General features: G+C 40.0%; 1 long non-coding RNA gene across 1 annotated transcript; it reads right to left on the reverse strand.

The window, feature by feature from the left end:
* Positions 1-15,281: 15,281 nt before the first annotated feature.
* LOC104149722 (uncharacterized) lies at positions 15,282-24,667 on the reverse strand. Its single transcript, XR_695387.2, has 4 exons — positions 24,611-24,667; positions 24,169-24,274; positions 21,024-21,076; positions 15,282-17,680 (listed from the first exon to the last, which is right to left on the reverse strand). It is a non-coding gene; the product is annotated as an uncharacterized lncRNA (long non-coding RNA).
* Positions 24,668-24,900: the final 233 nt, after the last annotated feature.

The raw sequence follows: 24,900 nt of genomic DNA on the forward strand, positions 1-24,900 counted from the left end.
TGGCTGTGCAGCAAGCTTATTACCCTAAACTTTTTGTACAATATTATCTGCTTCATTAAATACTTCCTCATCATAGTCTGGCAGAAATAAATCAGTAGTGTTTTACTTTTGAATTCCAACTCCTTCCCTTATTTTTAATTTTTGGTAAATTAAATGCTGAGGGAAAGACGGAATTGACAGCTCAACGGTTTTTGTATATAGAAATGCAATTTTTTACTCACTGCTTTTGTAATGGGCTTGATCTTACTCCCACTGATGTTGTTCAAAGGCTGTTTTGGCCTGGACAAGTGATGTATCAAGATTTTCTAGAGTAAGTGGCTATGCTGAATGCATGTAGACTTTTGGGTGTTCCAGCTGAGATGTCAGTGTGATCTGGCTTCAGAAAAATTCTGAGGCCTTGCCACCAGCAGATCAACCTCCTTTTAAAATGCCTCAAAGGCACTAGCCACTTTTGGAAATCCCTGCTCGTAGTCCTAAGTTGTTGTTCATTTCCTTTTTTCCTTCATCCTGTTCTCACAAGGCAGATGTCACAGTCAAAGAGAGAAATTCTAAGCTGAAGACACAGCTAACCTGTTGTGGTGCAGGAAATGACCTGTGCAGAATAACTGAAAAGTTAGTATTAATTTTAGATGTAATTTAGTTATTGACCAGTTAGTGTGAGAGAAGGCATATTTTATTTGCATTGGATAATGGAACTAAAGCGCTTTTATGCAGATAGAAGGAAGAAGCATTTCAGAATCTGTTTTATTTCCTATAAGTTTTCCAGGTCTGTGGCTTCATCTCTGAAGCTTTTTTTTTTTTTTTTTTGACTAGCACAATTTACTTGGTTAGCAGAATCTGTACTGGGGAATAAAAAGAAATACTGAATACAAAGGGATGAATATCCCTTTTCTTCAGTGATTCTAGCTGTGATCCTTGAGAAATGTAGCATACCACCTGGACATGTACATTATGGATCTAAGGTGCTTCATGATAATTATATATTTAAAAATCTGAGTAGCCAGATGGTGTTCACAGTAAATCTATGAACAAAGACTATTTTCATTCATCTCTAGTTGTAAAAAAATAAAAAAAAATCCCAAACAACAAAATTAAGAAGTTTGAAGGACAGATTGGCTCTCTGCCCATCACTTGCACTGTTTTTCCATGTTTCTTTCTCATGCTTCTCCAAAGATAGGCTCTTGTCTCAGTAGTCATTGATTTGGCTTCTGCCAGTCTGTTCCAGAAGTTATTTAAAGACTTATTTCAGAGCCCTATATATATAGCTTTGAAATCCATCTTTTAACCATTTTGGGTAATGAATTAGTCATCTTTATACACAAGTTATGATGTATTCTATTTTGTTAGGTCAACTACATTTTCCCTCTTCTGCTTGTTGTGTGGTGCATTGGTTTAGAAACCACTGTAGGTCAGCTTAGGCAAATGAATGACTTTCTGGAAGGCAAGGTATTCAGAGAACTGTATAATGCTGTTGAGATAGAGAGATAATGCAAATGCTACTGGACAGACTTATTTCAAAAGAGGTGTGTGCCAGAGAAAAAACGAGAGTTATTTCCTCTGATTTGAATTTTGCGTTATTAAGCTCTTCCATGGCTTTATCAGTGCTGCAACAGAAAAGAACCCATCGCAAATCAGTTTTTCTATAGCTATCTGTAGTGTACCCGAAGATGCTGCTTTAGTGGGGAAAAAATCATGTTCATTTCCAACAGTTTGAGATCCAGGGCTTTGAAGATGACAGATAACAGATAACGTTTTTCTTATTTCACTCGGCTGGTTTTATTCATTATTGCTTTTAAAATTAATATTGACATTTAATGCCTGTGGAAAACCTTATCGATACGTAGATTAAATAAAGCAATATAAAAAGTGCATAGTAAATAAGTACAGCAAGCTGCAACCGAAGCAGTAACTAAAATGTCCTAGTAAATAAACTCAGAGCAGTATTTCCTGCTGTGGGCTAGTTCCTCAGCACTCTGACCTTGATATTGGATATGGCAGGTGTAGGTCATCCTGTGTATTATCCATCTTTCTCATGTGCACAAAGGAAAACTTACTCAAAAAAAGAGGCGATCTTTTTCTTTTTCCTTTACAGCTTCAGTTACCTAGTGCTATACCTACAGGGATGTGGCTCATGAGGATACAGCAAATCAAACTGAGTGACTGGATGATGAGATAGCAGATGAAATTCAGTGCAAGCAAACGTGAAGTAACGCACATGGGAAAGAAACATTCAAAGTTTACCTACTCTGTTATGGCCTCTGAGCTGATTCTGAGTGCTCAGAGATACGGTTATAATGGAAAACACATCTCAGTGCTCCTCAGCAGTGAAAAACAGCAAATGTTAGGAATTATTTAGAAAGGGGATAGGGACTAAAATGAAAAGCATTGTTATGCCACTATAAAACCTTAACATACCTTTACCTTTAATTCTCTGTGCGGTTCTGGATTCTCCATCTGAAAAATAAGAAAATAAAACTGGAAAAGGTGGAGAGAAGAAGGACAAAGAGGATCAAAGACATGAAATTGCTTTTCTGCAAGGGATCATTGAACAAACCAGGACTCTAGCATAAAAAAGAGACAATAGAAGAGACAGATGATAGAAGTCTACCAAATAAGAAGTGGCATGGAGGTAGCATGGAAGGAGTTGCAAAGCTCTTCTCTTCCTTTGTCAAAAAAAAAAAAAGTCATCAGGTGACAGGTTCCAAAGTAATGGAAGGGAGTACTTTTTCACACATGTTGTAGAGCTTCTCACTGTAATGTGCTATAGATGCTAATTTTGTTCAGTGTTTCCTTCCATTGGACACCTTCATGGAAGGAAACTCCACTGAGGATTGGAGAGATGCAAAAGAGAATGCTTTTGCTTTAGAGGCTTTTTCAAGCAAAAATCACTGAAGGACTGGAGAAGAAGCATCAGTCTTGACTTCTCTGTTTTTGTCTTACCTATACATTTGTTATGACCTACTGATCCTATTGTCATCTTGCCTATGGGCCAGGCCACTGGCTGTGGTAAATGGTTTAGCTTTAATGAGAATTTAGTCTCTGAACCCAGCACTTTATAGCATAGACCACATCCCTGTCATAGTCCACCTGAGCATTTAGCGTGCTGAATGTAATAAACAGTGCTGTGACATATATTCTACAAGAACCTGTAGCAGCTCTTGGGTCTGCTCACAGATCAGACCAAAAATATGCTTCACACCACTCGGGTGAGCTAGAAGGCAAAGAGCTAGCTGGGTTGGGTGGTGCTATGAATGTTGTCATGGAGCACTTCAAAGCGGCACACAGTGTGCCCTTCTCAGCTCCCTTGCCACCTTCATCGTGAGCGGACATGGGTTGGGTGTCTGCTGTCTGGCCACTTTTGGAGGAAGGATACTGGGCTGGGTGGCCCTTAGGTCTGGCCAAGCGTGTCTGTTCTTGTGATGCTAACAGTGATTTGATGGCTCCTTAAATCCTGTTGTTTCTTGCCCTTTAATTTGCAGCTATCTACCTGATTTCTCTGCTTTTTCTGAAGGCAGTATGTTGACCTTAAGTTAATTTGAATTCACATGATTCCTGTGTTAGATTAAACTCAGTGTGTGCGTGGACTAAAAGCCTCCTGTTCCTTATTCTTCACAGGTCTGTACAGCAGGGCTGACTGGGAAAGCACACAGGAAGGTAGTTTATCTTAAAGCTCAGAGGTATTTCATACACCTGCCATTCAAACTGGGATCCCTGTATAGGATAGGGGCTGTCCTGTGGGATGAGCAGAACTTGAGAGTGAAGGCCTGATTTTAGGAGAGGACTAGACTGGTTGGTACCAGGAGGTTGAGGAGAGCACACTGAGCTCTCTCCACTGGGGTTCAAGCTTTGGGAAGCTAGCACTCAACATGACAGATTGCTTTTCTGCACCCTACCAGCCATCTTTCTGACTGCCAACGAACCAAAAGACAACAATGTATTGCTCACCAACAGTATGATCCAGCATTGCTGGAAGTCATTGGCTGTCCTTCACGATGTATCTACTGAGGCCTGTGCTGTCTGATCCAAGACTGACTGAAGTGGGAGTATTTGCCACTGATTAAAAGGAATTTGCATATTCATAACAAACTGGAAGTATAGGCTTTTAGGCTGAGTTTGCAGAATAATTCCCATGAAAGGAAGAAAAAATATCTTCTCTATTGAGTATCTGAGAGGACACAAGATATTGCATGGTATAATGTATATGTATACACATATGTATAAGTATAATGACTTATACTTAATTTATACTTTATAAACTTAATAATTTATAAAGCTAAACCTTAAAAAATTGTACTAGTTCTTAGTAGCAGCTTAATGCAATAATTTTCAAATCTTTTTTTTATTTATGAAGAAAAATCATAGATTCCTGGGAAGAAAGCCATTGGCATTACATAGAATTAAATTTATACCCCACTGAGTCATTATGAAACTCTCTACAATGCTAACTGTTTTCTCCTTCCATCGCCTTAGTAACTGTTTTCAGTTTCATCATCAAATTAGAGGGCAATATTCTTAACAATATCTGTCTTGGCATTTAAGTGATGTACATATATAAGTATAGTCTCTAGCCATTTGAAATGTGAACTGAAAGAGGACAGAAAGAGAACTGTGTGGACAGCCTGTTTCCAGGAGAACGTGTCTTCAGGTTTTCAAAGAACAGAAATTTGAAACTGTCTGGAACTTATGATTTCCTAAACGCCTATGTTCAGTGCTGGAGTTTGGTCTCACTCTGGTTTTGTACTCACTACATCAGTGGTGGGTGTAAAATTTAAGTTCTGAATTACTATGTTGAGTAAATAAGCATTTCACACCTTCCCATGTTGAGAATTCAGCCCTCGGTTGAGCATCTGCTTCATGCAGGGCTCGGTCTGTGCAGCCTTTCACAGAGCCCAGATTAACCTGACCGCTGCTCCAAGCTCGTGGGACATGAGAAGGCAGTGACCTGCAGGTGCGCTACTTGGGCAAAGTGAGAGCACAGTGTCTTTGGAACAACCCTGGCAGGTGGTGAGACAGCTTGAGTGCACGTAGGACAACTACAGAACTATGAAAAAATTATCCAGACAGTTTTTAAAGTTAGAGTATTGTTAAAGTCCAGGTGTGGATTTTACTTCACTTGTTTAAAAATCTTTTATCTGGCAGTTAGAGCTATGATGCAGCTATTATTCAAGAACAGCCTTTTTTTGTGCTGATACATCAAGGCAGATTAGGTGAGGATATAAGGAATTCTATATCCATAAACTGCATCGTTGGTGGCTCTGCTTGTGATCTGCACCGTACCCTGAAATCCTTACTTGCTTCTTGCTGCAGGTCGGGTCTCAGTCTATTATAAATCAGCACAGTCCAACTGCTTCTTTTCATTTGCTTACAGTTACCAGAATAGTTCAGTGCTGCTCTGAGCAAGGGATTTCTTTCTGGAGATTTTTTCTTTCTGTGGGAAGCTTCAGCAAGAACTTAAGGTAGAATGTCCTTGTGTGGTTACTCAGGATAAAGGGAGGGTTGTAGCTCTGCCAAACGCATATAGCAATTCATGCAAAAAAAATATTGCAAGGATATTTTTGAAAACATATGAAAAATATATGTGCAATATGTCACCTTTCCAGGCATGGTGCCAGTATACTGAGTTCTTCTGGGCTTTTGTCTTCTGCAGAACACCATAAAGTAAAACAGCAAAGACAAAATAAAAAAAAAAAAGAAAAGGAGGAGGCAAAAGAAGGGGAGGAAGGCTATTTTTCTTTACATCTTAATCTTATGTGTCCCTGTTCATAAAACTAAGGATCTGACCTCTTTTTTTCTCAAGGCTGCACTGTGTTCTTCCCTGGTATGGAGTACACAATCAGAGACTTTGCTAGGGATTCAACTATGTGTAGGTGAACTGAGTTTTCCTTTGTGTTGGTTTTAATCTAGTTGCAATGATGGTACATGTTAATCATAACTCAACTGTGCCAGGTCTTGGCAAGCTCTGTGTGTGGGAATTCAGTTGGAGATGATTCTCTGGTGCTTGATTTTCATAGACTAGGCTTTTTCTGTTTTTCTGCAACAACATGCAATGGTTGCAGTGGGATCCAGAAACTCGCTCAGAAATTTTTGGAAGGCAGTTAATAGCTGAAGAACACATTCTGCTGATAGTGCTTGCCTAGCCCTTTCCGATACAGGAGACTCTTTAAAATATTAAAAGATGATCTCTAATGTCATTGATGTTTAAAGAGGCATTTGGTACTTAGCTGGCAGCTTGGGCTTGCAGAAAAGCCGTGATTCTTTCTCCTTATGTTCCAGTTAACTGGGTTATAAACCATTAGAATTTGCTGTTTCTCTTCTGTTTCTTGTATTCCCCAAGAAAATTATGGTATCCAGCCTAATTAATGTCTGAATATGAAATACTCTGAAAAGCTAAACCTCATTTCAGCTGAAGTAGCAGCAGTAACACTGCGTGTTGTATAGGGAGTACAGGGCAGAGCCAGGGCAGCAATCCCAGTTAGAGAGGGAACAGCTGGGCTGGCATCCTGTCCATACGCTTCCTAGCCTGGGCACGTCTCCCCGGCAGTCCAGCACCTGAGAGGCCCTCCAGCTGCAGCGGGGACAGTGGAGCTGAAAGAAATAGCTGAGGAAATACCCCTTCAATCACATGATCTGTTCTCTTACTAACTTCTCAGTTTGAGAAATCACAATATTACAAATTAAGAGAAAATAAATTGGTCATCGTGCCCTCAAAAGTTAACAATTACCAGATTTATGATTACCTGCTGAACCTTATTTCTTTCCCCAGTGTTTCTTATCCCATCTGTAACTCTGCAGCGATACCCTGTGATTATGGTGCTTCATCCAGTACAGATGTTGCACATAGAGATAGATAGAAAGAAGATTGTTCAGGCCTTTCTAATTCTGGCATGTGCTAACTTTCAAATAGATGACTTTGCCATGTCCTTTAATATAGCTATTTTTGTGTGTGTCCATGCGTGCATTTATAAATTAAAAATAGCTCAATAGAAATAACTTTAAAACCTTGGAGTGTTTAATAGCAAGCAATTCTACACTATAAAACACTTATAACAACTTATAAAATGTAATCAATAGAGAATTAAGCCTCTGCTTTTGAATTCTTTAGGTAATATTAAAAATAATACTTTTAGAATTTTTGGAAATGGCAGTATGAATTTTTTTTTCCATTGAACACCTATGAACTAAATGTTTCCAACAGTATTAAAAATACAAAAAATCTACCATTGTTACTTACACTTGAGCTGTATGGAAGCACCTCCGTTTGATGGGATAATTGCCTCAACATATATAAACATAATTTATTTTACTTATTTAAAAATTAAACAGCAAGCTTTTTCAAAATGAGATCCTAATGATGTACTGTTTCACTGTGCCTACATTCAAAGGTGTTCACCTCAAGTCAATTTGAGAAATGTTAAACATTGTTTTTATCTCACCATTATTTTATGTTACTTTATTTCAACAAGCAGTAAACATAGTATATTAGGGGTCCAACTTAAAGAAGCTGTGAAGAAAGATTAAAAAAAAAAAAGCCTTTAAAAGTCTGTAAAGTCAAAATAAATCTTTGAATATGGTTGAAAATGTTGTTTAGGTAATAGACAAAATACCACAATGCTGTTGCAACCAGATAAAGATTGATATAATGGAATTTACATAATCACTGGAGATGGCGAAAATGTGACAGTTTTTAATTTTGTTAGGGGAATTAAAATATATTTCCGCACCCAATATTTTTCTAGAAAAATTGTGGGTAAGTTTTTGAGATATCAAAAGGTAAAAGAAACAATCCAGTTTTAATTTCTTCATAAGTAAGCCAAAAATGGTGACCAGGATGAAAGTTAGTTATCCTTACAAAATATTTTGGGTCCCAAAACGTTTTTTCACTTGGGGTGGAGGGAAGGTCTTCTGGCTATATCATCTTTATCTAGCTCACATATCACAGAAATATCGTCTTTATTAAAGAGAGCAACAGTTAGGTAGAGTGAATCCTGGCATTACACTCCCAGTTCTTTTGGGAGAGCCACAGGGTCAATCTGTAACCGTGTAACAGATTCCTACAGCTGTGATGTCTGCTCATGGGCTGTGCTGCAAAAATTATATTAACGCTATGCTTAGACAAGTTAACAATATAAAACTATAAAGTCGACTATAAATACCTAATATGGATAGGCTTCCATAATAAAATATAATTGTATCACCCTTTATGCACAGAACTTCCTTACTTTCATAACATGCATATCTGTAAACAATGCATTTTAATGAATGAATGCTAATTGCTGTAGATCAAAACAAGACTCTGCAAGTTTAGAACTGGGTTTTAAGTGGAGCTTGTTGACATTGATAAGCGAGGCACATTTTAGTTAATGTTCCTTGTGTTGCTAAACTTTGCACTGTTACATTATTGGCATGCCATCTGCTGCCCTCTTAATTATATGCTTTGGTATTGTAGGATAACTTGAGCTCCAAGGGTGATTCACATGCTGTATATATCTGTGAGATGGCTTAGAAATACATGCTTAGTAGCTGTGATTTCTATCAGGTCCTAGGGATATGCCTTCTTTAGGGGCATACAGGAGTGGTTGGGGACCAAGATTTGGCAAACTGCAGCTTACCCCTCTTATACATCCCCCTGGGAAGAGAAATGATGCTCCAAGCCTTGGTTATTCGAAAGTCCTTTCCTCAAAGCTCACTTGCTGTCCATTAAAAAAAAAAAAAAAAAGGCCAAAAAAGTTAAAGAATGAGCACATTGGCCCAGAATCACTGTCATGTTATCCTTGCACAGCAGAGTTTCCTCTTAGACTCAGAACGCCCATTGCCTTTACAGTCTATTTCAACCTAACCATGTGATAAGAAGGGTCCTGCTAACCCTTTGTGGACTGCAGCACTTTACAATGTGTCACAGCCAATATGCTACCAGCTTGGTTACTTTTCCTAGGAGCATGAATAAGGTTCTGCCATAACAGGAAGTTCTTCTCAATTCTATGTTTTCGTTAAGCTGTTATACCATCATATATGGTCCTGAGTGTGCTAGTCCTCCCCCTCTCTCTCCCCAATATGTATGCGTACATATACCTGTATCCACTCAATAGGATGGGGTTTGCCGTTCTTTTCCTGCTGTTTGCATGTGGTGACAAAGGTTGCTTCTATTTCCCATTTGGGCAGATTGGTTTCCTGCCCCCAATATTAGCAAGATCATGCTACAGCTGTCCTTGGCTCTAGTTTTGAGCCAAATATAACATCAGCACAATCCAGTGTAGCCAAGATTTTAGCAAGCTATAAGGACATATGTTATGTTGGAAAATTGATGCTGTGACTTGGAATAGGGATGATAATAATAGTTCTTAGGATGGTTCTGATGGTGGTTACACAGTGGAGAAGTGTTATTCTGTGTCCTTCAGAACTCTCTGGATACATAACTAGCTTGTCACTGTTGGGATGTTGGTTTGCATTTAGAAACCTGCTTATCAAATGCAAAACAGGTCTTAGTGTTTGTAAATACAATCTAGGCCAGTTCCCAATGGGCAGCATCATCACAAAACCAAATTGCAGTGGCGGAGCTGGTACGGATAATAGCCTTGGTTCAGAATAGGGTTTGCATGAACGATGGTGGAGACTAAAAAAACCTTGTGTTACTTAAAAGTAATATATGCATAAAATTATTGCAAGTAGTCTGTTGCTTAGGAAAGACAAAAGTAGAGCTAATACATTCAGCAGCCTGCATTTAACTTAAAAGTCAGAAGCATTCTGGAGAATGGCTGTTAGTTTCTTGTGTCTAAAAGAATATTGTACATCTGGATTGTTCTTCCAAGTATATTTCAAGGATTATTGTGTGCAACTGCTCAGTGTGGAAATGCAGGGTTTCTATTTTGACTTGGAATAAATCTTCTTGAGCATTAATTGCTACTCTACAGTACTTGGAATTAATTTACAATTGTTTTACACATATGTATATATTTATGTATATGTGAATACACACACACACACACACGTATAATATCTCTCAAACCTAATACAGTCAGAAAGACCTGCTGCAATTTCAGCAGATTTGAGCAGTTACACAGACTGGTCACAAAATCAGAAAAGTGGTAACTTACTTCTCTTACCCAGACTTCCCAGGCATGTTTTCTGCATGCCTCATTGCTGCACAGAGCAATATGCAGAATTTGTTATTCCTGTTCAAAGCCCTCTTATTCACACCAACTAATACCTCTCTTATAGCACATAGAGACTCAGTTTGCTTGTAACTCAACTACCATCCTGCATGTCAATAGGTAAGAAAAAAGGAAAGAAAGGAAAAGAAAGAAAAAGGAAAGAAAAAAGGGTAAGAATTTTACAGCAGAGGATATCTGAAGATTAATGTGTCACAGGATTACTACATCGTGGCTACCATCCCTCTCCAGGACTGTTTTAATGGTTGTGTCTAGCCCCTACTAGCTAGGCCACGTTTTTGTGGTTCATTATAACCACGAAAATGTGTTATTACCTCTATCCAGAAATTTGAGGATGTGTTTAGGGTCAGTGCATAAGAACAGAGAAGCTAGTGAGTTTGTTAGAAATAACACAAAAACCATCTTTATTTTGTTGTGTGAAGCATTCCACATGTTACATGGCCTCACGGTAGTGGGGACTTGCCATTTAAGCAGCCCCAAAGCTGAGTGAGACACCTGCGAGCTTGCCCAGTGGACAGCGAGCTCTGGATCAGATAGGATGGCTTTCCACCACCTTTCTTCGGGAAGAGGGTCTGGGCAGGTTAGGGGTAGATTGGAGGGCAGTTCCTTGTAGCACCTCATCCTAGGGCACTCCAAGCTGAATATATCTTGTCCCGGAGTAGGCTAAATAGTGCATCTGGAATATTCCCAAAGAACAACTGAAATGGAAGGAGGGCTGCCTCAGAGACCCCTCTCCTCTGTCCAGTTCCCCCAGAGACTGGCAGATAAACTTAGGTGAAGCTAAACTCTTTGAAGAAAGGAAAGATAGTTGTGCCAAAGCTACTTATAGACCCAGTGCAACAAAAAATCTAAATCACTTCTGATAGAAACACTCAATGAGCTGATATCTAAATAAGCTTTAAATCTATGGTTTTTTTCTTCTCTTTCCTCCTTTCTTTAGCTCTTACTAGCTTAAGAATCTATTATAAAGCTATTGAGAAGAGGAGGGAATGATTTTCCTTCTAGTCAAGTATTAAAAATACCAGCACAATTGCACATATTTCACAATTAACAATCTTTCCAAGGAGTTTTGAAAAACAATTTAAAAAAATTTTAATTGCTTCTCTTCAAGAGGTAATTATCTGAAACATGTTCTTCATATGCTGAATTTTGGGAGGAGTACTAGAAGCAGTGGAAAGAAGCCAGATAAAGGCCAGGTCAAGTAGATTCTTCCTGGGTTTCATCTGTTACCTCTATGTCAGTCCTGCAGGAACTGTACTAGTGGAAACCAGTCTCTTCTTAGCCTAGCAGAGAGGTATAACATAGAGAGAAATAACAAGGAGACTCTCTGGGACCCTATCCTCAGCTGCTGTAAACAGGTATAACTTTGTTGAAGTGGTACTGATTTATATCACCTAAGGACATGCTCTTTGCACTTTGCCTAATTGGTGCAGTTAAGTATTGTCTTTGCTAAGTAACGAGCAAGCAACTTATTAGCTGAATGGAGAATATTTTTGATATATGTATATTGTTCCTGTCAGCAACTGTCTTTACAAAAAAAAAAGTCTGAAGTCACAAAATACAGCATACAGGAAATGAGTAAAGTCAAGGAGATGAAAAATGTGTATAGATTATAGATATGATGCAGATGAGGGGTTGTGAACCCCCTCCCCAAGCCAGGACGCTGATCTGAGATCCATCAGACTCGGTGCTGCACAAGTCCTCAGAAAGAATGCTTGGTCCAGAAAACGGTCTTTCTGGGCATAATGTTTTAATTTTATGCCATCTGAAAAATAGGAGAGTGCTAAAATGATATTGAGGATACTGCACCAGGATCACTTTATCCACAGTTTCTATTTCCAAAGGTGCTAGATTTTTAAGAGGTGCATATCTGAAACACAAGTTTCAGGTAACAGTAACTCAGTTTCTGAGTTACTATCCACAAATCCATGGCTTGTTTCCAAGGCGTATTATTTCTGCCAACATTTGTATCTTTCTTCTTCTTATATAATGCAACAACAGAGTATTAGTCATGCAAATATCAATATTTAATGACTGTGTGGTTAATGCTTGCAAAACACTTCAGAGATAAAAAGTGCTCTGTAAATCTAGATGTAGGATATTTACTACTTGCTGTATCTAAGTTGGCTACAGAAGGGTTAAGAAACAGTTCATCTTATCTAGAAAGGCAGGAACCTGAAACCTCAAATCTGAGAAGAGAAACGTCCTCTCCAAACTCACTGAACTCTGTGATAATCTCTTCATTCACTTGGGCAGACTCTGGAGCAGGCGTTGGCTCTATGGAAACATTTGCATGGTAATGAGTATGCAGCTCAAGCCTCAGAATGTGCTAATTGGGTTAAAATGAGAATTGGGAACATTCGGCTAGCTAATTAAGATGGCATAATTAATACTGCAGGTACCATTGTTGCATTATGCAATTATATAAATGAAGATTTAATGTTTAATGAAGAAATGAAGAAAGAAGCTAATTGTATATAAAAAAATAAATAAATTCTTGCTTGGTAGGATTAATAAGAAAATCAACATGGCCTTTTAAAGTGATGGTCTGAGTCACAGCCGCCTTTCCTTAACTGCCTCCTTTTTATTGAAGAGTTTGTTTTGGACAGGTTAGCAAGAGCTAAATGACAGCTTATGAATCCCTTGCTGAGTGACGGAGAGGCTTGTGTTCACCCAGGTACTCCCACCGAGTCTGGCTGCAAGCAATCACTGGGTAAAATGAACTCCTCAAATGGCAAATGTTTTTTGTCCTGAGTCTCGTTTGCTCCTTGTACTTTTTGTTCCTCTGTATTACGGGAACTTCAGGCTTAATTAAGAGATGAAGCCTAACAAAAATTGTTTCCTCAGATGTCATTTTTCTCAGCATAAATCTCGGCTTTCTGCTGGCACACAGTGCTTTTGCCAGCTACTAGAAAATTTGGGAAGAAAACATCCACTTCAGATGGACTTCTGGGAGCAAGTTTATCTGGTAGGATCCTAGGTCTTGTCACTTAGAGGTAGTCATATTCTTCTAAAGCATTTACAAAATACTCAACTTAACAGGCTCTCCCTAGCCACAAACACGTATCAAACCCTATTAAGCAAAACACTTAAACACATGTTTAGCTTTGGGCTTGTGCATAAATATCACCAGTTTTGCTGAAAAGCCATGGATGTATTTTAAATCAGGCCTGTGAAGGTTAGGAAGTCTGTAGTCCAGACAAAAAAGTACAGTGGCCGCTCGGCTTGGATTTTCAGGTATTGGATTGGACTGGACTGATTAATGTCTAGAAGCCAAATGAAGCACAGTTCAAAGCAATAGGAAGGCAAATGACAGCTAAATAGCGTAGCTGGCTGCCGAAACTCAAAGCTCATAGGGTGGGAATATCTGCAAGCACTGGAGAATACATGAATGGCAAAATTTGCAATTTAGTTGAGTGAGAGAGAGCTGGGTTGCCCGGGAAGGATGGGAGCAGGCTGTGTCCCATGGTGCTGCCGACAGTGGCGGAGGTTGCAGCTGTCGTTGTAGGGAGTTGTGCCTGATGGTGACTGGTGCTGCCCTTGCCACCTGTAGAGTAGGACTGGGCACGTTTACAAACAGACGTGTAACAGCAAACAATTGCACTCTGGCAAGGGGATGAAGGAGGGTATTTCGTCTTATCTCCCATGAGTAAAAGGACAGATTTATTTTTATGTTTATGTCCGCTAAGCGCGATTGGAAAAAACTCATCATTTAGTGAAGCCTTGCTGAGGATCACCTGACAAATAGGGGAATGTGAGTAGAGAAGGCAGGTAAGGTATTTTTAGTACATTAAAGCTGACATGGATTAAAAATAGGGCCTGAAATTTGCTGGGTGACAAAGTTTGCTCATGGTTTGCAGGCACAAACAATAGCTACGTTTTCTCCAAACCCTGTCTAGAGACGAGCTAGGGTAGTGGAGAAAACCTGGTAGGCTGCTCACTGCAGACAGCTAACGTTCCTGCCGCAGGCAGCGGCGGACAGTAAGACCCAGAGATCAGAGGCTGCTCTCTCCATGTTAAGTACCCACAGTATTTTGAATGCAGGATGCTGATTAGTGTCTACCTGGACCAAGGGCTGATGTCACCTGGTTATAATTAGCCAAATTATAAGACTAAACAATTGCTAAGAACGCAGGAGGCTACTAATTAAATCTATGTGCGTTATTTTGTTATGCTTTTCTTAAAGTATTTCTGTATGACTTAAGAATCCTTTTCTGGGACAGCCTCTACTACAGCTATTTCTGCTATTTTCCTTGAAAATAATGTTTTTGTGTTTCCAGGGACATTGCTGACAGTCCGTGGCCGCCCTTGGTGGGTGGCCCGCTGACCCTGGTTTTGAGCGAGGGGCTCTGAGCTAGATCTCTGTACTGTCCCTGAGTGAGCCCCTCAACGCTCCTCTTTCCTCACCAGCGTTTACACGGCACATACCAGCTTTGTGTGGAGGACTTGCAGGTAGCGGTGCCCTTTCTCACTCTTCATGTGGGATAGCCATGGGGCTGCTGCCAACGGTGCTCACTTTCCAGTTTTTCAGCCAGCCAGCTAGCAATGAATGGGCTTGCCACTATTGTCCCATCTTTCTGACCCCAAGCATCAAAAAGTAGCTCCACTTAAGAAATGATGCAGTCTGGGATTTTTTTTTTCTTTTAATGTGTCCACTGCCTTTGCAGCCTCGTTTATTCCTGATACCAAGCTTTATTTTGTTTTCCGGAAACCTTGAAAAAGTAAGCAAAGATTGTTAAGTCATCATGTGATGTCATGAAGTGAGACCTTAAGAGGCAGTGACACCATGAGAAGAACCATCAGTGCCTGTTAGCTCGTGCCATGCTGGGGCCTGAGGGTCCTGAGCAAAAGGTAAGGTGCTATAAACGCAGTGGCTTGGCTGCTGGTTCCAAAAGGAGGTGGTCTAGGACAAAGCAAGCTCTTGTGGTCAGCTCATGCTCTGAGCTGAATCTGTCCAGACTTTTCCCCTATCAGGGAGCTCCCACAGAAGACTTTTACGTTGAAACAGCAATCTTTATTTTAATATAGTTATTAAATTACAAATAATTATCTTCTTAAGATAGACTAGAAGAGTTATTTTTGTAAATGAACTGATTGGGCAAGGCAGAATAGAAATGAAAAGACTTTATGAACAATCTCTGCTGCTCACTGTGTCCTTGTGGGAAGGTCTGTGTTTCCAGGCTTGGCTTTAGTCAAGTCACCCACCGGCTCCCGCACTGCTCCCCTGCGGGCTGCCGTGCCGGGTACGAGCTCCCCACCCTCCGCGGGGATGTCCGAGCCAGGCTCACCTCGCCGTGGGGCTCTCTGCGCAAGAGGCAGAGTGAGAATAGCCAGGCAGAGCACATTTGTCGCGGGCAGCCAGGGTGGACAGACAGGCTCAGAAACGCTTACGATCAACGAGCGCTGTTAGGAACTGCCTAGGAAGCGGTTTCCTCCGCAGCCTTGTCAGAGTAGCTGAAGAACTTCAGGTTTTGTTGCTTTCAGAGTAGCTCTTTCACAGCGGCTTTCGTGGTCTAAATCCCCAAGTCCCCTTTTCCAAACGGAGTTCAGAATTGGGGGATTTGCGTGATGTCAGATTGCAGGTGGTGGAGCGTGATGCCAACCCCCCGAGCTAGCACGGAGCAGAGCAGGACCCCGGGCTGGCACCCACTGCTGCAGCACAGGACAGCTGAGGTGGCACAGCGCTGTGCTGGAGGTAAATCCCTCGTTTACTGGTACCTCTTGGACAGGGCTTTGTCAGCACACGTCTTTAGGCTCTTAAATCATTTGGGCATATCTGAAACTTCTACCTGTCAAGTTTCCTGCTCCAGGTGAGAAACTGTTGAAGGTTTTATGAAAGGGAAAAAAAACAAAAAATAAAAAAAAAACCAACCTGCCAACCTCTTTTGAACAGTTTGAAGTGAACTGTGTTAGATGCCCTCTTCCCCCATCCTTGCCCCTGGGCTTCAGGCAGTGGCCAGGGGTCTCCAGTGGGCTGCTCGCAGTGGCTGCACTGAGCTCACTTGGTGGATGGCCCCGTGTGCAGTGCCTGGCACCGGGCACCACGTGAAGTCAGAGCCAGCCCCGAGTGACAATTAGAGGAGGTGGCTTTGACTTTCAGGAGGTGACAGCGCTCTCTGAGCTTGTTTCATGCCAGCAAGGAGGAACATGGCTGCAGCAACAGCCTGCCCATACCAGTGTGTCCCCAATCCCAGCTGAGCTCTCCCTGTGCCATAAAGCTGTTTCCTCCTCGATTAGGACAACTCTACAGTCCCTTTGCTCCACATCATCTTTGAAAAATTCAGTCTGTTGGGAAAGAGGGTCTGGCGTAGATTTACATTTGAAAAGAGAACCAAGGAATGCAGGATTGCTAATGAGATATGTGACACAATGAACCAATTAGCAATTAACTCCCTCCACAACTCTTGCTTGGGTTTCTACGGAAATTTGCCAATAAGTTGTCATGTCTTCTCTGCGGTGAGCTGTATTAGCATGATCAAAACAGATTACATCCTTGCCTTCTCTGCCTCCTAGTACAGTTTAACAGCAATTTATTATGCATTGTCCTGTGTTTTGAGCCTTGATACTTGATGAATTTGCATCTTTCAGAGATACTTATTTTAAGAGGCCTTTGCTATAATTTTTAGGAGACAGTGCTTCTGAGCTGGAACACTGGTAACCAGAAAAAAAAAACTTTTGTAATGGAAGATGTTTTGTTATAAGCCATAACCATAAAAGTCAAATTAGAAGAGTTTGGGTGAAGGAAAAGAGGAAAAAAACCCACCTTTCATTTGTTTGGGAAAATTCAAAGTGCATTTACAGGACAAAGGAGTACACAACTGGAATTCGATTCATCTCTGGGTGAGAGGTGTTCCTTGGTAATCAGAAGCACACAGGTGAGCGGCATACTTTGTCTCTTATGCTTCACCCCCCCCAGAACAGATTCAGGTGCATGCATAATGCATGAGGCAAGTACCAGAACTGATGCAGAATAATCCATAAAATATGAAGCTGATGTTATGAATAATTAAATCACAAACACACTCAAACACCTGCATTCAGCTAATCGAATGGGTTGGACTTGGCTTCTAAGAGAGACAGAGAGGCAGGTTTGAAGCAGTCACTCCATCTGCTTTGGTGTATCTGTTGCTGCGCCCCCAGCGAGGCACACGTGGTCCTCCGTGCCAGCCCAGGACCTCTCTGGACTTCCAGACAGTAAACGCTGTGACTTTTCGTCTGTCACAGCTGCAGAGAGGATGTGTTATTTATTTTCTTCTGAGGGAAATTACCAGCATGTGTCCTTGCTACAATATTGAAAAGGCTGAACTTTCAGCCTCCTGGTAGGTAAATGCCAGTTTTGTTTAGAGACAGTGAAGAAAGATTAAATATTTAACTTTTATCAATAATGTACCCTCTAAGTAACCGTGCCAACATCAACACATAATCTGTGACAAACTTTCACAGATCCCCTGATGGATTTGAGTGAAGCTCAATTTTTTTACATGTAGGAGATGAATAACTTCTTCTGAAGGTCCCTGCAGAGAAGAGAGAGAAGGGTGAGAACTGAGCTAACGGTATCGGCAGAAGAGGTCATATAAATTACTGCTGTTTGTGTGGCTTGTATGCCACCCCACTCGTGTGGTGCTAGTGTTCTTATTTAATATTTTTCTTCTTTTAGTGGAGATCTTGGGTCTGTTATGCTAGACATTGATCATAGGTGGGAAGAGAACATCCTTGTCCTAAAAAGTTTATATTTTAAATGAGGAGAGATCAAATGACGGGAAGAGAGATTTTAAATTTTAAAGATATAAAAATGCATTTTTCTATAGTTAAATGAACGTTTTTTAAAGTTGAGTAAAGGATAGAGTTGTTAGGGAAAATATAAATATTCAGGGCAGAGATTGGTCTCATTTTTACCTGAAATGCAGAGAAAGAAGAGCTATCACTTAAGTAGCTTCCAAAATGTTTTCTAATTCATGTTTCTGTGGGACTAAATTGAATGTAATGAAAAACTTTTCTCTGGGCTATGGTTTATTTTTTAAGACATTCTCCACATACGAAACTGGGAAGTTTTTTTTATGCTGCTGCTCTTGTATCAGTATTCTGGCCGTGTGCACAGCAGCCTTAGATCTTTGTTATTTAAAATATGTTCTGTGGTTTGATCTGCTGGATCCTACGGAAAGTCTGCCCGTACTCTGATTTCATGGAGAGAGACTATGTTACTGAAAGCACGTAGCTTTAAAGCTTACAAAATCACAGTGCTGCTGCTGAATCGTGCAGAGACTGGGCTGAGTGCTCAGGGGATTAGATGGATATGGTCTAGATGAAACAGGAAAAGCTGGACCCGTGGGCTTGTGAGTCTGAATCGGTTAAAGAGAGACAGCTCCAAGAGTCCATCCTCACAAACACTGTCCTTTCAGGGACAGTGTGGCTGGCTTATCTGTTTACAGGTGGGACAGTTTTCCTGAGGTTTGAATACTGTGATTCAATTTCTGGTTTTGCCATAGACTTACTATATAATACTGTGGAATTCACTTACCTTTTCTGTTCTTCAAGTGATACACCTGAGGTATCTTCCTATTTAAATCAGGCTATAGGCATGGAACAAAAGGAGCCATTTTTCAATGAATTCCAAAACTAGAACAACAGTCCCTTCAGAAAATGCTACCTTTACCAAAAGCTACTTCAATAAGCCTGGCAAAGCCTGAAATGGTTATGTATGATTCTCCAGATTATTTTACAGCTTATTTTGGGGAACTAAAAAGTTCTTAAATACTTCCTTTAGCTTTCTATCTAGGGTCAGGCATCAACAAGTCATCGCTTGTGTATCTTCTCTTGGAGTATGACTGAACACTAAAGTTTTTTAGCATGATTTATAGCATGGAAATAGCAAATGACTCTTTCCTGCTGTGCATTTAGAAGCTGCTAGATTCTGGAACACTATGGAGTTGCACACTCTGTGGAGTATGTAGCCATACACCATAGACCTCAGTCTTTGATAAGCTAGACCTTCAGAGCTGTAGTAAGCCTACACGTACCGATGAGTATGCTGTTTAAAGGAAAAAACAACAACAAATCAAAAAATGTGCTTCCTTATATATTACTATGGAGGGGGTTGAACTATTTGGAAATTCCTGCCTTGATTCTTCAATTCAGTCATAGTTCTCACTGGGAAATAAATGTTCTTAACTTTCTTGGTACTTATCCCTATATTAGGAGCTAAGGAGCTGCAGTGCCAGTGAAGCATGGGTTGGGCTAATTATACATCCAGCTCCTTTCAGAGGTTGTGGCTTCTTCCTTTACCACTGGCAGATTAAGGTCTGGCTTTTGTTTTCAAGCACTTCCCTGTTTTACGTATTATCTTGTTAGGGAACAAAAGTGTCTTGAGGTTTTAGGCTACTAGAAAGTCACTCCTTTGTCACAGACGCCTGAGAACATCTCAGGCTTCCAATGAGCTGAGCTGAGAGATAAGATGTTCTTCACATAAGGGCTATGTTTTTTTTTATGATAACTGTGGAGTACTTTAGGTAGTAAATGACTGTAAACAAAACCATGAAATATAGCCACAGTTATCCAGTCACAGCAAATGCTAGTACACAAGTAATATGTCCTGACAAGAATAGGGTTGTTAAAAATTATTTTTCTGAAACTATTTTAGTCTTAAAGTTTGTTTTTAATGATGGCTTTGGTGGTTTCACATCCATTTCAATAACTGTTTTCTCCAAAACTACTTTAAAAAGAACTGATACGTACTGATGAATTTTGCTTTGAGCACTTTAATATTAGAAAAGTAATTGCTGTACATACAGAGCAGCTGCTGGAAGGGCAGATAAAATGAGCACGTTTGTGAATTATTTTGTCTTCTTCCAAAAAGGAATTGAAAAATGACATGTTGGAGTTCTGTGACCACGCAGCATGTTTCTGCATGCAAAGAAAAGCAATGCTTATTTTAGCTGTCACAACTGCAGTACTCACAACTCTTTAATCTAATCTGTAGCATCAGACTGTTCATACATTGCATTGATATTCTAACGATTTTTCACATTATGTCGTCTCCATGGAGTGACTTCAAAGTCACTGGAAGCACCACTTTTTTATTAACATCTGAGATCTAATGGGTGGGTCTCTTGGTGAGTCATTTTGTTTGAAGGACCGATGAACCTGCTGCAGTAGGAATGAAAGGCTCTTATATAATGTTCTGATATTAATACTGTGCACATGGTTCCAAAAGAGACCTTGCCAGATCATTAGAAGGATTCTGTAGCGCACTGAATTTTAATTGCTCTGGGGATACTGAGAGAGAATAGCACTGAGTGGCTAACTTTATATAAGTTTATTAAGAGTTGTTAATCTAGTATCAAATTGCAGGAGCTTATTTCACTTTTTGCAGGATATTTCTGTGATTTTATTAATGCTATTTTAGAAATCATTTTTCTAATGATTTACATGCAACAAAAAAATTAAAAATATTGTCTTGAACTGGAATGTTTTCTGTCTATAGCCAATTTTTCAAACATGATGTTTTGACAGACTGCTAAATTCAGAGTTGAGCACCAGAGCAAGTCACTGTCGGATACAGAAGTTTTGAAAGGAGTGAGCTTGGCTACTCATGGAAAAGGTGAGTTTGCTTTGCATAAGAGGTAGGCTCAGGAAGCTGTGGGTGATATGGGTACTTTTTTTTTGTTGTGGTAAGCCTTTGGCTGTACAAATATCTTTGTAGATGAAGGTAAGTTAGTGCAATATAGGGTAGCCTGAAGAAGAGGAGGTTAAAGCAGAACAGACGTGGAGTCATGTTGAGGTGGTAGAAGGATCTGAGTGTAAGATCTCAAGGGACAGTTGCAAAAGTACTTTGAAAGAACAAATTTATAGCAAAATTACCTCATTTCCTGCAGAACCTCTGCATGAATCTCAGGCACATACAGATTCTTCTCCTGTGAAAATGTGAATTTTAACATCGGTGTCAGCAGATGAGGATTTATCATCACACTAACTGTGTGTGTCTCTGTGCGTGTCTGTAGGGCTGAGGTTCAGGAGTGGGACAGAGCAGACTAGAGAACACTCTGAAGATTTCCTTTTTTCACACGTGCCCTAAATCAGAAGGTCAGTTAGCTTTCAATTTCATTCACAAATGGACTCCACAGACTAAGGGAACATATCTTTCTCTAGGAAGAGAAAGAGCTAATCAGGTAGTATAATAGAGTATATCTTTTGGCCTTGGAATTTTTCTATTGAAGATTTTAATATTACTGGGCATTCTTGGAATATAAGTGACTACTGTGATGCCTATGTCATGGATAGTCACTATGTTACACTACATCTGCCATCACTTTTTAATGAAAAGGTATGAAACAATATACATTTCAGACGATGTTCCTGAGAGGATATTTTCATGAGACAACTGTAGTAAAGAACAGTGAAATGTCAGGGAGAGTGAATTTAAAGAGGCATTATAAAGCTACAGAGAACCACCACTGGCTAGACAGAGAGGGAGAAAGGACATACTTTGCATTGCCTATGGCATGAGTAAAGTGTTAGGTTAAATTCCAGGTGACAAAAAGGTGGAGAGCCATTGAGTGTTATCATGAGAGCACATAGATTTAAGATGAGTACCAAATAAACAATTGCATATGCCAGTCATTTCATTAATAGAGCTAGCTAATGGTACAGATTTTTCATAATTCATATACAGCAGTAATCCTTGGCATGAAGCATTTAGTCTATAAATAATCAAATAAGAGATTTAACAGTATTAAGAAATGCATTTCAGGTAGAGAATGGTGGTCAACACATGAAAACCGAAAACTCAAAGTTTCTGAAATGTTTCAGTTTATTTGCGCTCAGCTGTCTCATTGTGTCTCTTAACACTCTTGTAAATGCACAGGAAAATCCCCTGGTCAAACATTTTGGTAATCAGGGCATTCATTTAAGATTCACGAAAGAAGTGTTTGGGAAATAGTGTATTACTTGCAGACCAAGTATTTAGAAACTCGTTGAGTTTACTTAAATGTATCAATGAATGCAACTTACTTGTAAACCTGCTGGAAGTTTGCAATATCAGTTAAAAGCGATTACAGACCCTGCTTGAAGAAGTAAGTTCTAAAACTGTATCAACAAAATTCTGTGCAAGTTTATTCAATTAAATATCCCTAAGGAAATATGTAAGAAACCCAGCTGTGCATGCTACTAGTATCTAGGAAGGCGTTGTCTCACAAAAAGGCTTATTCAGATTCATCACGGCAGCAGCCACCATCCTCTGCCTGCCTTGGTGTGGCATTCAATTCCAAAACCTTTCTAGTTTGTCTCCACTCAGATATGTCCCTGATGACCAGACATGCTAAGGTTTGGAAATCAGTCTTGGACAAAAATAAAACAAATGTAGAAGACCCAGCAACAGCAAACTGAGTCGTGCAGTTCCTGCCATGCGAGACCGATTCCACTAGCGGTTCCAAAGGAACTTTTAAATTGTATTTGTATGCAGCAGTTGTAGTTATTATCTTTAATAGCTTTTTCTCTGATCTTTTAAGCCATCAGAGCTTTTTGATCCCAGACTTCGAAGCGATACTACCAGGCAGAAAATTTGGTCTCTTGCTTAATTAATAAAAGTTGATTAAAGCCTGCGTTGCAAGAACAGTGATTGATAGTGTCATGTGAGAAAAGATGTTATTTACTTCATATCAGCATCATGGGCAAATAGGCAATATAAAAAATACAAGGATATCTTCCGTCATCTGCAGATCGGTAAGAAGAAAAAAAAAAAAAAGGCTGTTAGCAGATTACAGTTAGGGCTGAATATATCTCTGTGCATTTGTATTAAATATTCTAAAAAGACTGTGTCAATAAAATACTTCAAATTAGTGTCTATTTTTATGGTTCACAAGTCTCACCCCCTTCCCCCAAGAGAGTAAATGTGTTTTTCAAAACAGGGGTGTCATAGCTACTTAGCACCAATTTTCATTTTTGTCGAAAAAGATGAGTTTAGCAGTACTGATTTCATATACTGCATTGCTAACATTTAGGAAGTTTTAATCATAGGCTATAAAACCCCTCTTAACTCTTGACTCCTATTAATTTTGGATACACAGTGTACAATATCTGCTCCAAATACTCCTGCACAGAGTAATGAGGCAGAACTGACAGAGTTTGCAAGATGATTTTGATAGTTTAGTATACAGCATCTTCCCCCCCCCCCCCCAAAAAAAAAGGGAGGGGGGAGGGCTCTGCAAAACTCATGAGATGAATGATATGAAATCAATTTTGTAAATGTCAAGAGCTGAGAGGGGAATTTTCCAAGGAGCCTAAGGGCATTAGTAGCTTGAATCCCATAGAAAATCCTAGCCTAAACGCTCTGTTTAGACATGGTACGGGAACAAAAGTTCTGTAAAAACTGCTGCCCTGACAGTGGGCAAGTAGTCCTCAGGCCATGCCTTTGAATTAAGGTCACCTAGATTTGGGTTGCCCAGAGGGGAACGCACAGCTCTCCAAAGTGACGGAGGTTTGTTTTTTGCATCCCTTGTGGGGAAGGTTGGGTGTAGCCAGTGATATTCCCATTCCCCACAAATCTGCGGTTGCAGATTCCCCAAAATGCAGTTGCAGCCGCTGTCTACCTTCCAGGCCGTCAGGTTTGAAGCGTAAGTAGAGTGAGAAAGATGTAATTGACCCTATATTTGAATCCTGGGCAGATAGCCAGGATAAATATGAAAATATGTGACTAAAATGAACAAGTGTCATCCTTCAGCAGACGCTCATCAGTGTTCTCTCGAAGCAACTGAGCAGCCAGAGGATGTACACGCAGACCGTCTATCTTGCAGCATTTTATCAGGCAGGAGCTTCTTAGCCGCGATACCACCTCTCTATCCCTCTGTAGCGTTGAGAGTGTGATCTGAACAAAACTCCAGGATTTTCTTTTCCGCTAGAATTTACATGAAAATAACAGGAGATTTTTTTTTCCCCCAAAATCACTCAAAAATGTTTTCAGGTTTCATGTGTTGACAAATGATGAGATTTTGAAATGCTGCTGTTTTACCAGAGGGCAATGAACTGCAGGTGTTTCCAGCTCCAGTCTCTCCTATAGGCCAGGCTTCCCCCTTTCACGGCATCTCATGGTTCGTTACAGTCTCTGCTGCGCGATGCTGGAGACAGTATGGACACACTTGAATAGTGTGCTTAGTGTAATTGGTGTAAAAAAAAATACTAGTATTTCTGCTCCCTCTCCCAATCACTTGGGAATTTTAGAAATGAGCAGGTTTACTCTTTAGATGCATCTCTATATACTAAGTGGCAACGTAGCTTTGCTCAAATTCTTCAAGCCTTTAAGATGTACTAAAACAAAAGCACGTCAGCACTTTAGTTATATTTGAATAATATCCAGATTTCAGGCCATGTATGGTAGACTTTAATTACACTTCACTGATTACTGCTGAGAAAGAATAATTGCAAGCTGCTAGAAAAGAAAGTTTTAGTCTTACCTTGCAATTTAAAGATCAGTCCGATAAGTGCAGTGCTATCTTCCTGCATGGAGAATATTGCTGTAAGAAATGTTTAATTGTTTTCACTTCTTTAGTTTTGTTCTTTTCTTTAAATTTTTTTCTTTCTCAGGACAAGAGGCTTGAACCTGTAATTCAGTGAAATGCATCCACTGAGGCTGACTGCATGTCAATGACAGCTATATTTGATGCATATTCCTCTTATTAATAAAATCAGGTGCCTGGATGTGTGCCAAAGAAATATTTTATGCAATTTGTTTAGTGGTTCCACA

The sequence above is a fragment of the Struthio camelus genome, chromosome 15 (genome assembly GCF_040807025.1).
Source record: "Struthio camelus isolate bStrCam1 chromosome 15, bStrCam1.hap1, whole genome shotgun sequence".
Lineage (NCBI taxonomy): Eukaryota > Metazoa > Chordata > Aves > Struthioniformes > Struthionidae > Struthio > Struthio camelus.